This window comes from Phoca vitulina, unplaced genomic scaffold (assembly GCF_004348235.1).
Source record: "Phoca vitulina isolate PV1807 unplaced genomic scaffold, GSC_HSeal_1.0 scaffold71, whole genome shotgun sequence".
NCBI lineage: Eukaryota > Metazoa > Chordata > Mammalia > Carnivora > Phocidae > Phoca > Phoca vitulina.
Genome location: NW_022589774.1, coordinates 7586594 through 7602811, shown reverse-complemented (window position 1 = coordinate 7602811; position 16218 = coordinate 7586594). Strand labels below are relative to the sequence as shown.

At 36.0% G+C, this 16218-nt stretch overlaps 1 protein-coding gene and 1 pseudogene across 1 annotated transcript in view; both read right to left on the bottom strand.

Moving 5' to 3' along the window:
- The window catches only part of XPR1 (xenotropic and polytropic retrovirus receptor 1), a 240745-nt gene that overhangs the window by 143652 nt on the left and 80875 nt on the right, over window positions 1-16218 (bottom strand). The gene's annotated exons all lie outside the window — the stretch shown is intronic.
- On the bottom strand, window positions 138-2731 carry LOC116624924 (annotated as a pseudogene).

Below are 16218 nucleotides of genomic sequence, written 5' to 3'. Positions count from 1 at the left end.
AGGGGGGAGGGTCAGAGGGAGAAGCAGACTCCCCGCCGAGCAGGGAGCTTGATGTGGGACTCGATCCAGGGACTCCAGGATCATGACCTGAGCTGAAGGCAGTTGCTTAACCAACTGAGCCACCCAGGCGCCCCCAATTCTTTTTTAAATCTCTAGACTTAACTGGAAATTTCGCTGATTATACAATTTAGAAACTAGAAGATTATGATGAAGAGTCTTTCTCATCTTCATTATTCTGACAATAGCAGGGTCAATCTGATACTGTCCTTCCTGAAACACTATCAGTGTTACTGACTTGTTCTTCAACGGTTTCCATCATCTGGATCTAGCTGCTATTTGAAACAACTTGTATCTGAATTCCCCGTTGAACATGAATGTGTCCCCATCTTCCTCCTTTTGGGACTTTTAACCAGGATTCGTGCTTTGCCACAGGCCAGGGACTGTAATGTTCTTTGCAGTTCATTGTCCTCTATTCTCGTGGCCATTTTTATTTCTTCAAAAGTGAAAGTACGCCTTTCACTGAACATGAGAAACACCAGTATCTGGAAGATGGACACCTGGAACTCCTTTCCTTCCTTAAACTTGCCTTTCAAACAGCATTCCCCAATGTAGTTTGCCACTGAAGTTTTCTACCACTGTGCTTTCTGAGATAAAATGTCTTAAACACTTCCTGAAGTTTAACCATTTCTAGAGTTAAATGCACTTCCATAGGTGTGTATGTCGGCCAGTATCCCATCATAAGTCTATTCACTGTTAGATCTACAGAGCCTGGGTCACTTTGATTCTGCATATACTGCTTGAAATGAACTATGATGTCCTTGGAGAGCTCCACATCCTTGACCATGCCTTCCAGCTTGCTGGTGAAAGCAGCACCACATTCATGCTTTAGTTCTGACAACATAGATTTTTCAGCATCTACTGAGGTACTTTTTCCAATGAGGAGTCGTTTTGCCAAATCTTTTTTATAAAAGGCTTCAAAGAAATCTTTACTGTGAATGAACCTGAATATTATCATAAACTTGTCGAGAATCCTCTCCAGGTCTTCGTCTGTTGCTTCTTTACTACTTGCTCTTGATTTTGAATCAACATGCTTTACCATCAATTCTGTGGGCTTATCTGGCCTCTTGTTGATAAATGTTTCAAAGGATTCCTTCAAGTTGATGAACTTCTTGTTTCTCTGAAAGCACACTTCTATCACATGGTCCACACGATCCTTAAAATCTAGCAGGTCCCATATCATAGCTTTGTCTTTTTCAGGACTGATAACAACTGTTGTCCCAAAAGTTTTGATGGGGTCACTCCAGCGCTGCAGCAGAATCTGCTGGCCATGCTTCACGCAGCTGAACAGCTGGTATATCTGAGTGAGGTCGGCACTCTGTTCTCATCAAGGAGGTGGTCAAGCCCTTTCTACAGAATTGCTGTTCAATGTTCTCCTAATAACTGTTTCTCTATATAAGCAATCAGTGGTTTCTGTGTGCTGTGGTCTAAATACGTGATTACTCAGTCTCCCCCTTCCTCTAAACGCCTACTTATATGGTTAAGATATTCTGCAGCATATAAACAATTAGTTTCTTCCAAAAATTTCAGTTCAAATGAATCTTTATATACCTGAAGGTCAGAGAGCATACTCAGGAGACTTTTCAATAAACTCCAATAAACTTTGCTGCTTCGTTCAGTTAATAGCAGAATTCCATCAATATTTTTACTCTGAACCATTTTTATCACTAATGATATGGTTTCTAAAAAGTTCCAATCCCATATCCCAGATACAAGGAAGCATGGAATTCTGAAGTACATAAGTGCAAAGCAAAAACAGGAAAATACTTCTGATCATGATCATTTGTCTGCAATGATCTTGACAGCATGTGTTAATCTTCTTTAAAAATAAAACACTATCCGATGAGTCTTCTCTAAACTGAAGGACCTGTGCTTGGACATGATCTTCACAGAGCTGGCACAGCTGTTTGTAGCGTGTTGAGGAAACTTTGTGAGAACAGATTTTCAACAGCTTGGTACTTTTTCCAGGTTCTGATGGAGATGATACTAGTATGGCTTTCACTGCCTCAAGAAGCTTCTGCCAGGTGTCCTGAATGTAGTTATCAGGCAATTTAGGCCCGTCTCAGAAATTCTTGATCACTAATTTCTTGGAGCCACTGCTACCCCCAGGTTTGGAGGTGATGGCGGCCACTGTGAGGGACACGGACGTGGTGAGGCCGTTGGTGTTCCCACTGAGCACTGAGTGGTTGGCCTTCCTGTGGATCTTGTCAGCCATGGTTGCAGCCAGGAAGCAGCGGGAGACTGCCCTGTCCCACCCTGACTGGCCACCCAACTACCAATGCCCAACAGCTCTGGCAATTCTTAAAATAAGACAACAATGAAGTCTGCCATACTGATTGATTCTTCCTTTCACAAATGATTTCTCTGTAGCATGTGATGCTACTTGACAGCATTTTACCTGCAGGAGAACATCTTTCAAAACTGGAGTCAATCCTCCCAAATTCTGCCACTGTTTTATCAACTATGTTTATGTAATATTCTAAATCTTTTGTTGTCATTTCAACAATCTTCACAGCATCTTCACCAGGAGTAGATTCCGTCTCAAGAAACCCCTGTCTTTGCTCATCCATAGGAAGTAACTCCTCATCTGTTAAAGTTTCATCATGAAATTGAAGCAATTCAAATAATAATGAAAATATTTGAAATATCACAAGAATTATCAAAATGTGACACAAAGATATGAAGTGAGCAAATGCTGTTGGAAAAAATAATGCAAATAAACTTGCTTAATGCAGGGTTGCCACAAACCTTCAGTTTGTAAAAAATGCAGTATCTGTGAAGCTCAATAAAGTAAAGTGCAATAAAATGAGGTAAGCCTGTAGTTTAGACTATTTCCTCAACTTTTGTGTTACTAACAACAACAGCCAATGGATACAACAAACTTTTTTTAAAAAAAGATTTTATTTTAGAGAAAGAGAGAGAATGTGCACACGCACGTGTGTGCATGTAAGGAGGAATGGGGGAGAGGGAGAGAGAATCCCAAGCAGACTCCACCCTAAGCAGGGAACCTGAGGTGGAGCTCGATCCCATGACCCCGAAATCAAAACCTGAGCTGAAACCAAGAGTCAGAGGCTTAACTGACTGTGCCTCCCAGGTGCCCCCAGATACAACAAACTTTTAAGTTTAATCTGCTTTATTGATATTTTCTCCATCACTTTCTTAAATCTAGACATCCAACAAAACAATAAGTCAAGCTCTGGTTTGTGCTATTTACCAGTTTCTGTGGTATGAATACCATCATGACACATTTCAAGCTACCAATGTAAACACACTGAACACAGAGCTGAGAAGAGATATGCAATAGCACATCATTATATGGTATTTCACCACACAGCTATAACAGACATATATAATGTACAGGGTAGCAAAATAGCTAGGAAGTGATGAGTTTTCAGCATTTATACTTTGTTTTTTTTAAGATTTTATTTATTTATTTTAGTGACAGAAAGCACATGAGCAGGGGGAGGAGCAGGGGGAAGGAAGGAGGGGGAAAGAATCTCATGCAGACTCCACACTAAGCGTGGAGCCCCCTGTGGGGCTCCATCTTATAAACCTGAGATCATGACCAGAGCCGAAACCAACAGTCAGGCACTCAACCGAATGAACCACCCAGGTGCCTCTACTGCCTTTGTTTTTAACATAATTTAATTATAAAGTTTGTGTAATTTAATTTTTAATGATAGCTGTGTTTAACAGCTCATAAGGTATCTAAAATTTTAACAATCAGCTCTTATGGGGGGGTACAAGCCAGCTCCAGTACACCACTGAGTGGATATTATATAAATGTTTCACAAACAAGGGAACTGAAACTTAGCAGTGATTTGTTTAGGATCACATGGTTGGTAAATGGTAACACTGTGATTCAAGCTGGGGTATGACAGACTCTAAATCTCTGCTGTTATCATACCAGATTATCAAAGATATAATTTATACCAAACTTTAAAATTAAAAGTCATATAAGGATGTTTTTCTTTGCAATATTTGAGTGTATACCTGTTTTTGTTGTCCTGATTTCAAAGAACAGACACTCTAATCACTTATGTTGCTTTTCTTTTATCCATTTTTTTGCACCCTATCACCTGAGAAATTCCTTGGTAGTGGTGGCTGTAACAATGGTAACAATAGGGACCTGCAGAACCTAAAACACTGAAAGAAGGAAGGACCCGTTTCTCTCTCTGCCCTTCCACTGCTTGGCCTCATACACTGGCAAAGTCACAAGAACTGCTCAGCAACATGGGATAAATAAAGCCTTAGTTATCTGACCAGAGAACCAAAAAGAGGAACTCCAAAAAACTAGAAAGTACCAAGGACAACGCACAGAGAAAAGACCTTGGGAAAGCAAGCCCATAAAGTTATTTATGAATTCCTGGCATCACCTGCAAGCTGCATATGTGAAAATCTGAGCCTAAACCTCATACCATAGACATTGAGAAGTGTACAGATACCAGGCTGCCACTGGTTGACAATACACACAGGACATATCTGAGGAGCACAACAAAGGCTTTAAAAAAGGCACTAACATAAAAATCACAAACCACAGAAGGTGAAGTTCATACTTGTGTCAACCTGAACAAATCAGTCTTCTGTATAGAAAAACATTCAAAAACAAAAACAAATCAAAACAAAACACACACACACACACACACACACACACACAAGAAAAACATTCTATACAGGATATAAGCAAGACCTTAGATCTCATATCATAATATTCAAAATGCCCAAGACACAATCCAAAATTCCCTGGCATACAAATACCCAGGAAAATCTCAACATGCATGAGAAAGACAACAGACACCAACTTCAAGATAACACAGATATTCGAATTATGTTACAAAAACTATTATAAAAATGCTTCATCGAATAAGGGCAAATATTCTTGAGAGGAAGGGAAAGACAGAAAGCTCCAGCACACAAACAAACAGAAGATAAAAAGAAAAATCAAATCAAAAGTTTAGAAGTGAAAAACAGCAACGGAAATAAAACTTCACTAAAGGGGTCCAACAAAAGAATAGAGATGTCAGAGGAGTCAGTACACCTGAAGGCAGATCAATAGATACTATCCAATCTGAACCACAGAGAAAAGTAAAATGGGAGGACGGATGAAAGAGCTCCCTACCTTTGACCTCCATGGAGGGGAGAGGCTGGGGGGTGGCCAATGGTTTAATCAACCATGATAATGGAACCTCCAAAAAAAATCCCAAATGAAGGGGTTCCAAGAGCTTCAGGTTGGTGAATGCATCCATATGCCAGGAGGGTAGTGCACTCCAACTCCATGGTAACAAAAGCTCCTGTGCTTGGGATGCTTCCAGACCTTGCTCTTTGTACCTCTTCATCTGGCATCATTTTTCATCTGTATCCTTTACAGTACCCTTTGTAATTAACTGGTAATAAATACAGTATTTTCCTGAGTTTTGTGAGCAGTTATACCAAATTACTGAACATGAGGAGGGGGTTTTGGGAACCCTAATTTGTAGCCAAGTCAAGACAGAAGTATGGGTACCCTGGGGACCCACTACTTGCTATTGGCATCTGATTTGAAGGCAGTCTTGTAAGATTAAGACCTTAATATATGGGTTTTGTACTAACTCTAGGTAGAATTAGAAGTGCATTAAATTGTAGAAAAGCAGTTGGTATCCACAGAGAATTAGAGAATTGCTTGGTGTGGGAAACCCACACAGTTAGTGTCAGAAGTGTTTTGAGCAGAGAAAACTATTTTAACCTCAAATGAGATCTGAAGAAATATATGCCCATACAGACCACAAACTGCAAAAACTAAAACTAAAAATAAACTCTTGAAAGTAACCAGAGAAAAACAACTCATTAGTTATTATAGAACAACAATTTGAATAACTGTGGATTTCTTATCGGAAATCAGAGGCCAATTCATATTTTTCTTTTTTTTTTTTAAGATTTTATTTATTTATTTCAGGGAAAGAGAGAGCACAAGCAGGGGGAGGGGCAGAAGGAGAGGCAGGCTCCCCACTGAGCAGGGAGCCAGATACAGGGCTTGATCCCAGGACCCTGGGATCATGACCCGAGCCAAAGGCAGACACCTAACCAACTGAGCCACCCAGGTGCCCCAGTGAATTCATATTTTTCAAGAACACCAAAAAAAGATCAACCCAGAATACATATCCAGTGAATATATCCTTCAGGAATGAAGGTGAAACAAAGGTAATCTCAATGGAAGAAAATCCAAGGGAATTTGTTCCCAGGAGACTACTCTTAAAAAAAAAAAAAGTTAAAGGAAATTTTTTCAGATAGAAGAGAAATAATGCCAATAGAAACCAAGAACTTCAGCAATTAAGAAAAAGCAACACAAGTGATAAATATTTAGGTACATGTAATGAACTATTCTTCTGCTGAGTTCTTTAAAATGTTTGACAGTCGAAAAAAAATTATGACCTTTTCTAACAGGGTTTTCAATGTCTGCTGATGTAATATATAAGACAACTACAGCATAAGGGGAAAAGGAAAAGAGAATTATTTGGTGTTAAGTTTTCTACACTCCAAATAAAGTTGTAAAATATTGATTTTAAATTGTGAAAGGTAAAGTATATATATTGTAATCCCTAGAGCAACCATTTTTAAAAACCAAAACTACAGAAATAGAAATGGTTAAAAATATAATAGAAAAATTAAAACAGAATTCTAAATATATTCAAATAACTTGCCTCCTCAAAAAAAAAAAAAAAAAGGAAAGAGAAAAAGGGATGAAAAACATGGAGAAAAATAAAAAATCAAATAATAAAGAGATCCAATTCCAAACAATGATCACATTAAATGTAAATGACCTATCTAAAACACCAATTAAAAGATAAGACTGTCACAATAAGTATTAAAAAATTATCTAACTATATTCTGTGTCTACAAGAAACTCACCTTACACATAATGATATAAATAGTTTTAAAGTAAAAGGATAGAAAAATACATACCGTGCAAACACTGATTAAAAGGAAGATCAAGTCACTATATTAATATCAAAGTAGACTTCAGACCCAAGACAATTACCAGGTATGAAATTCATCACATTATGAAACAAGCCAATTCATCAAGAATTCATAAATTCCTAAATGTGTATGTATCTAATAATGAGAGTTTCAAAATACATGAAGCCAAAATTTACAAAACCAAAAGGAGAAATAGACAAATCCACAATTATAGTTGGAGGCTTCAACATATCTCCTTCAGTAATCAGTAAAATGAGCAGGCAGAAAATTAACAAGAACATACAGAAACTGAATAACATCAACCAACTGGATCTGGCATTTCAAGAACACTCCACCCAACATCATTTTATTCTTTTCAAAATGTACACGGAACATTCACCAGGATAGACCCTATCCTATGTCATAAAATAAGCTTTAGCAAATTTAGAAGAATTGAAATTATATAATGTCCCTCTAACGCATAAAAGAATTAGAAATTAATAAAAAGATAGCAACAAAATCTCCAAACACATGGAAATCAAGCTCACTTCTAGATAACCCACAGGTGTAAAAGGAATCAAGGGAAATAAAAATATTTTGAACTGAATGAAAATGAAACTACAACATACCAAATTTGAGAAATATAGCAAAGTAGTATCTAGAGGGAAATTTATGGTATAAAATGTTTATATGGGAAAAGAAGAAAGGTCTCAAATCAATAATCTAAACTTTCACATTAAGAAACTAAAAAAATGAACAAAATATATTCAAGACAATCAAAATGATGGAAAAAACAACAGAAATCGCTCAAATTGAAAACAAAAAACTCAATAATCAGTGAAATCAAAAGCTAGCTCTTTATAAATAAATAGATTTTTTAAAAAGTCAAGCAAAACTAACAGAGAAAAAAGAAGACACAAATGACCAGCATTTAATATGAAATACGGGATATAACTACATCCCCCAGACATTAAAAAGATAATAGAGAAATAGTACAAACAATTCTATGCACATAAATTCAACACCTCAGATGAAATGGACCAATTCCTGGAAAACTACAAAATGCCAAAATTCACACCAAATGAAATAGATAACCTAAGGAGTCTTATAACTGCTAAAGAAATTGGATAATCACAAAAACAATTCTCTTCCAAAAACAAAATCTCTATACCCAAATGGTTTCAATTGTGAATTCTACAAAATATTTAACGAAGAATACCAAACTATGAGATCTCTTCCAAAAAACAGAAGAGAATACTTCCCAACTCATTTTAGGATAATGATGTTAACCTGATACCAAAACTAGACAGATGGCACAGGCAAAGATAACTAGACTAATATCCTTCTTGGATAGAAATTTTTAAAATCCTCAACAAACTATTAGATAATTTAATCCAGCAATATATAGAAACAATAATCCACCATGACTAAGTGGGGTAGATCTCAGGAATGTAAAAATAATGCAATTTTCGAAAATCAAGCAATGTAGTCCACCCTATTAACAGTAAAAAAATATATAAACCACATGATCATATCATCTGATGCAGAAAAGGCATCTAATAAAATTCCATGTCCTTCAACAGTAAAACCATTTAGCAAACTAGAAATAGAAGGAAATTTCCACAATCTGATAAAAAGGCATCTCTGGGGGTAAAATATCAGCTAACAATATACTTAATGGTGAAGACTAGGATGAGAATAAGGAAAAAGGATGGCCACTCTCACCATACCTATACAACATCATACTGGAAGTGTTGGTCAGTGCAATAAATTAAGAAAAAGAAAGAAAAGGCATACAGATTGGAAAGGAAGACATAAAACTGCCCCTATTCTCAGATAATATATGTAGACAATCCCAAGGAATTTACTAAGAACCCCTAAAACTCATAAGTGAGTTTTCAGTCACAGGATACAAGGTCAACACATTAAAAAAAAAAAAATCAATCATATTTTTATACACCAGCAACGAACAACTGGCAAATTAAATTTAAAAACCAATACCAGTGGCTCAGTAGGTTGAGTGTCAGACTCTTGATTTCAACTGGGATCATGATCTCAGGGTCATGAGATTGAGCCCCATGTCAGGCTCCACGCTCAGCAGGGCATCTGCCTGAGATTCTCTCCCTCGCCTTCTCCCTCTCATGCTCTCTCTCACTCTCTCTAAAATAAATAAATAAATCTTAAAAAAAAAAAGAAAACCAACACTATTTACAATAGCTTTAACAAAAGTAAACAATCAGGTATAAATTTATAAAAATATGTATAGGATCTGTACCTTGAAAACTATAAACCATTAATGAAATATATAAAAGAAGAACCTAATGGAGAGACTTACCACAGGTCATGAACTTAAGACTAAACAGTAAAGAAGTCAACTCTCCCTAAATTGATCCACATATTTAACATACTTCCAATCATTATGCCAGGAGGATTTTTTTTGTACATATAGATAAACTGAGTCTAAAATTCATATTGAAAGGTGAAAGAACTAGAAAAACCATTAAATTTCTGAAGAAGAACAAGAAAGTCAGAGAAATCAGTTTCTGATTGCATACTATGATACTGGCAAAAGGATGGACAGAAACAGAGAAGAGTGAAAAAGAATGGAGTCCAGAAATAGACCCCCCCAAAATTTGGCAAATTAATCCTTGACAAAGGTACAAAGGCAATTCAAAAGAGAAAGAAGAGTCTTCCCAGCAAATCATATTAGAACAAGTGAACAACCCATATGTAAGAAAATGAACTGGCCTAAACCTCACACCTTCTATAAAAATTAACTCAAATGAGATAACAGAACTAAATGTAAAACTGTAAAACTTTTAGAAGAGAATAAAGGAGAAAATCTTTGTGACCAGAGGTTAGGCAAAGAGATCTTAGGGATGATACCAAAACGATAAAACTGAAAAATGAGACTTAATCAAAATTCAAAACTTTGCTGTGTAAAGGACATTGTTAAAAGAATGAAAAGATGGGGCATCTGGGTGGCTCAGTCAGTTAAGCATCTGCCTTCGGCTCAGGTCATTAACCCTAACCCAGAGTACTGGGATCGAGCCCCGCATTGGGCTCCCTGCTCAGAAGGGAGTCTACTTCCCTCTCTCCCTCTGTCCCTACCCCTGCTCATTCTCTCTCTCTCGCTCACTCTCTCTATCTCACAAATAAATAAGTAAAATCTTAAAAAAAATAATAAAATAAAAAAAAAGAATGAAAAGGCAAGCTACAGACTGGGAGAAAATATTTGCAGTACACGTAATTAACAAAGGACCTGTATCCAGAATACTTTCAACACTCAATAGGAAGAATATGGACAACACAAATAAAAAATGGACAAACAACTAGCAAACAGAAATGGCAAGTGAAAAGACACTCAACACCATTAGCCACTAGAGAAATGCAAAAGAAAACCACAGTGATGAAAATGTTCTAAACTTAAGATTGTGGTGATGCTTGCACTACTCTGAATATACTAAAAACATCTAAATTGTACACTTTGAGTAATTTTATGTTATGTAAATTATAAGAAAGACTCTAAAAACCAGAACTACAATGAGATACCATTTACACACATATCAGAATGGCTAAAATAAAAAATACTGTGTCAAGCGTTGGCAAGGATACAGAACAACTGGAACTCACATGTTGCCAATGGAAATGCAAAATGAAACAGCCACTCTGGAAAACACTTCGGCAGTTTCTTATAAAGTTAAACATAGACTTACCAAATGACCCAGCAATCCCACTCCTGAGTATCTAGAGAAATAAAAAACTTACATTCACACAAAAACCTGTAATAAAAGGAATGGATTATTGATATAAGTAAAAAGTTTCATACTTACACAGTATGAAAGAAGCCAGTATCCAAAAGTTACATACATATTATTCTACTTATCAGACACTCTCAAAAAGACAAAACCATAGTGATGGGAAATGGGGTCTATATGTAGGAGGAGAGTGTGACTGCATAGGGATAGCTAAAGGATTTTGGGGTGATAGAACTATTCCGTACCCTGATTGTGGTGGTGACTACACATATTTTACATATGTTAAAATTCACAGAACTGTACACCCCCCAAAAGTAAACCTTACTGTATATTATCTTAAAAAATAAAATTTAAAATGTCAAGCAGGGACACCTGGGTGGTTCAGTCGGTTAAGCATCTACCTTCGGCTCAGGTCATGATCCCAAGGTTCTGGGATCGAGTCCTGCACCGGGCTCCTTGCTCAGTGGGGAGCCTGCTTCTCCCTCTGCCTGCCACTCCCCTTGCTTGTATGCACTCTCTCTCTCTTTCTGAAAATAAATTTAAAAAAAAAAAATCAAATGTCAAGCAATCAAATAACCATATCAATTTATATCATCACTATTGCAAGAGGCCATTTCCCAGCAAGGAGAGACATGAAACAAAAAGGAAGAAAATAATTTTTGCCAAATCCTTTGTTTTAAAAAATGCCATTTCAGGTAATATATAACCCGAATTTTCTCCAGTCTTACCAGCCTCTTGGTGTATTAATGCTAACTCCAATGTTTACAACCTATTGTGTCCTTACTTGCATAATATCTCATATCTCCTTTTGGTCTCCACTCCCCCCACTCCCACCCTGGTTATTTGTGAGAGGTGTTCTTATATTCTTCACATCCTGTCCCTATTTTCTTGATGGCCAATTCTTATAAAGTCACTTAAGGGAACTACTTCACCATTGCTTCCAAACCTGCAAATCCTTAAAAGATTCCTTTAGTCCTCAATATATAAGAGACATGCTAGGTTTCCTACAGAGATGAGAAGAATGCCCTCTTACTGTAATTGTTTCAGGTCCCTTGAACACGCCGTGCTCAACTCTAGATTCTGGTACATGCTCTTTCCTCAACTTGAAAAACTTCCCCACCTTTTTCCTAGCTCATTCATCCTCCAAATGTCAGCCAAAACATTAATACCTTAACACAACATTCTCTGACCCTCCCAGATTATGTTAAATTCCCTTGTCATATTATTTTATAGCACTGTGTATTTCTTTTTCGCAATGCTTACATACGTTTAATTAGTTATTTAAAATCACTGCTGGGTTACAGACTCCATGAGGACAGGGCAAGTGTCTATTTTGTTCATTGCCACGACTAGTATATGGTAGTCACACAAGACTGACTGGCTATTGTATACTTTGAGAGGTAATGATCTCTCTATCCCTGGAGGTGTGAAAAGAAGACTGTGTGACCATCTCAATAATAATGTAGAAGGGATTCATGAAATGGATGGGGGATGAAACTAGAAGACCTTCAAAATCCTCTGAAAACACCTTACTATAGTGTGAATTACAAAATTTCACATAATTAGAATACAATGGAACATATACTAAAACTATTCTGAACATAATTTATTCCTTACTATCTTACTTATAAGTCAATTTTTAAAACTAGTGCCTCAGTTATTAAGAGTGAAGGCAATATAAATTAATGTAACTAATTATCATTATATTGTAGATGAAGGAAATCATTAGGAGGGAGTTCAAGTTAAGAGAATGTGAGCTGATCTGCTCTCACCCTTTGATCAATCAATAAAAATATTTAATGTCTATACAAATCAAAGACTTCAAGTTCTGGTGAGACATAGTATTAGAACGAATGTACCTAAAGATGTTTGAAATAAAAATTCTGAACAATATTTAAAACTTTAAAGGACAAAGCTCAATCTTCTCCTCCCAACTGAATTAACAGATGTTGCCTGTTTTTGTTTTGAATACATATCATCTCATAGAATTAATTATTTAGCTAATATTTTCTTTCTTATGAAATCTGGTGTTAATTGGAAATAAATTTTTCTTAAGTCTAAACAAGTTAAATGTTTAGAGAGAGCCATAATGTAATACCCAAATCTGTTTAAAATCATTTAAAAAGACACTATTTGATCAGTTTTCAAATAGACTTGGACTATCAAATACAGAACAGACACATTCTGTCTGACAATATGTATTTCTGAATTCAAGTGGGATTTTGCAATTCAACGGGCATTATTCAATGAAGTCACATTAAAAACATATTAAAGATCAAATCTCCCTTCTGAATAGTAAAGAGAACTAAATTGCACCTCTGTCATTCCTCACTGGCTCATTACAGACAAGGATCTCAAGATGCTTAACTAATTACATCTGCAAAAACCAAATAAATAAATAGAAGTTACAAATTTCCAATAAAGGTCACATTCTAAGGTTAATCTTTTTGTGCTTCAACTTCCCTTTTTTTTTTTTAAAGATTTTATTTATTTATTTGACAGAGAGAGACACAGCGAGAAAGAGAAACAAACAGGGCGAGTGGGAGAGGGAGAAGCAGGCTGCCCACCGAGCAGGGAGCCCGATGCAGGACTCGATCCCAGGACCCTGGGATCATGACCTGAGCTGAAGGCAGACGCTTAATGACTGAGCCACCCGGGCACCCCTTCAACTTCCCTTCTAATACAGAGAGGCAGTGCTGATTAAATACTTCTTTTTGCAAATCACCAATGACATCCTTATTGCTGCTAAGACAAATAGACCCTTCTCAATCCATATCTTCTGAGATCCCTCTACTGCATTTCACAATACTGACCATTCATACTTCTTGACACCCTATCTTTCATCATGGTTTCCAAGATACTAATCTTCAGGGTTGGTTCTTCCAACTAAAGTCTATTAAGGAAGACATCAAAATTTTTATCTCTGGCCCCATTAAGGAAGACATCAAAATTTTTATCTCTGCCCCAAATCACCACTTACTGAAATCTAGACTTGTACACCATGCTGAACATCTATTAGCTATCCCAAAGACACCTTAAATTCAACTAATCCAAAACTGAATTTAGCAACTTGGAAGTATACTGATTAGGAAGAAAACCTCTGGAATCAAGATTACACAACTTAAAATCCTAGCCCCACCTCTTTCTTATTAAATGTCAGACCAGGGAAAAGATACTCCAAACCTTTCTTTGACTGTTTCTCTCATCTATAAAATAGAAATAATAACTACACAGGTTTTAGTTTATAATCCTGAATAAAATCAAGGTCTGAAACAGTCAATCCTTATTTCACCATGGAGGTTTAGTCTATACTAAGATGTGAGTTGTATGGCAATGCATTTGTAGAACCAAAAAACTACAGGCTTCTAAGAATCAAAGATGTATTTCCCACACCACCATGTTTTAACAACATTTCTGTTATCAATGAAATATACATCTTATAATTTTTTCTTGAAAAACTGATATTACATTGATGACAACTGAGGAAATATTAAAGTAGATACTGCCTCTCAACATAATGATTATTTCATTCACTAATTAATGGCATCTTTATTTGGGGTTTAGCATATCAAGTGGTGTTTATTTTAGCTAAGTAGTGTTTCTCTAGTTAACACGGCACTTTAGCAGCAGCATGTGTAAGAGAAACCATATTTTTTTAAGTTTCTTAAAGTGAATCTGTGATTTAATTATAAACTTCTTACTCAAGATTTTGCCAATCCCAGTTCCTAGCACCCACAAACCCTTACTTACCCTTCAAGGCATGCTGCATTATAACTTTTGCAAGTCCCAGGCACTTTCGCCTTGGTAAACTGTTACCTCTATTTAAAAAATATTGAAAACTACATTTTACAACTGCATTATTATAAAGATAAATATAATCCAGGTTCAGGTTGGGGTCACTATTACATATTCATTATTCTTATATTCATTTTTCTTCTGATTTTAAAATAAATTGAAATTGAAGCTTTTTTGCAGGCTTCTAAGAGAACTGTGTGCCCTAGGTACTGTACTTACAGTACCTAATGGATAAGTTAGCCCTGCCTCAAGACCCTGCTAAAATGTCAACTCTCTTTGATGTTCATTGATCTCTTCCCAAACTTTCTCAAGGCCAAATGTCACCTTCTTACTCTCACATCTCTTGGTTCTCTTTTTCCTTGTAACATTTATCTCATTGAATTAGATAATTAAGAATCTTCTTCCTTGTAAGGACCATGATTTACTTATATTTTTTTGACCACCTCTCACCTCTAGGATTGGCACATGATTCTGGTTTTTTATTAAGCTATGTGCATATTCAGGAGAGAACCCACTCTTCTTTCTATCTTTGTTTGTAGAAGGTAGGGTAAAATAGGAACTGTTAGAACAGAAAAGACTGATGAATACAAATGGTCACACACAATATCCAGATAGAAAAAGGTTTTAACCATGTGATGTAAGATCATGAAATAGCCAAATGTCTCAAGGCAAGCTAACTACTGCTGCTAGTAGATAAAGTATCAGGATGATCCTAAAAAGAGTTGTTAATTCAGTGAAATAAAGAATATAGAAAACTGAAGACGGCTTTGGATGACCAGGGCTTAATGGATATAGAACAAAGAGAAGATTCCAGAAGGAGTTGTAGACAAGTAAGAGGAAGAAAGGAGACCATTTTACTATTAACATCTTTCTGAATGGGACTATATTATAACATCCAGTCTCTAAGCAGATAGGAGTAAGTTCTCAAGAAGCAGGAGGTCTTAAAAAGGAATAAAATGAAAGTAGTTCCTGCCTACTGCAAGGAAGTAAAAGCAGTTCCTTATGTGATGTAAGATCATGAAACAGCCAAATGTCTCAAGGCAAGCTAACTACTACTCCTAGTATATAAGACAGAGAAGACAGCTATCTGTCTTCTAGAGAAGACAACTATCACATATAGGTTGACTGAAAGAATTTGGTGCCTTTGTAGCAAAATGGCCCCAGTATAATAATTGGAGTATTGACTCTCAAGTTACTTAATTAATAAAGCAATGGTTTTAGAGCTGAAAAATATGTGTATATGCTAAACTTCAGTTTTTTTAAGTTGTAAAGTTTTTGTTACGTAGTATTACTGACAGTTACTTTATGACTTTATTATCATTTCGGAATTATATAATATAAAAAGCTTCAATAATTTATGAATGCTTTAGATACTTACAGGGTCTGACTCCCTAAAATCTCCTGTCAAATATAAAGCACAAACTAAAAAAGGGGAGAGATGTTTATAATTTGTATGGTCTTTAAGAAGAACGACAAAAAAAAAAGTCTAAAATTTTTCAGTGACAAAGCTATATGTGGTTTACCAGTAACTCTATCATTCCAAAACTGTGGAAAAATTCCTAATATTAGAGGACACATGCTGCATTAAAATATAAAATTAAAGAGAATGTTCTCCATCTACCCAACATAATTATTTTTTCTTTTAATATGAAGAGTGATGACAAAATGAAATATA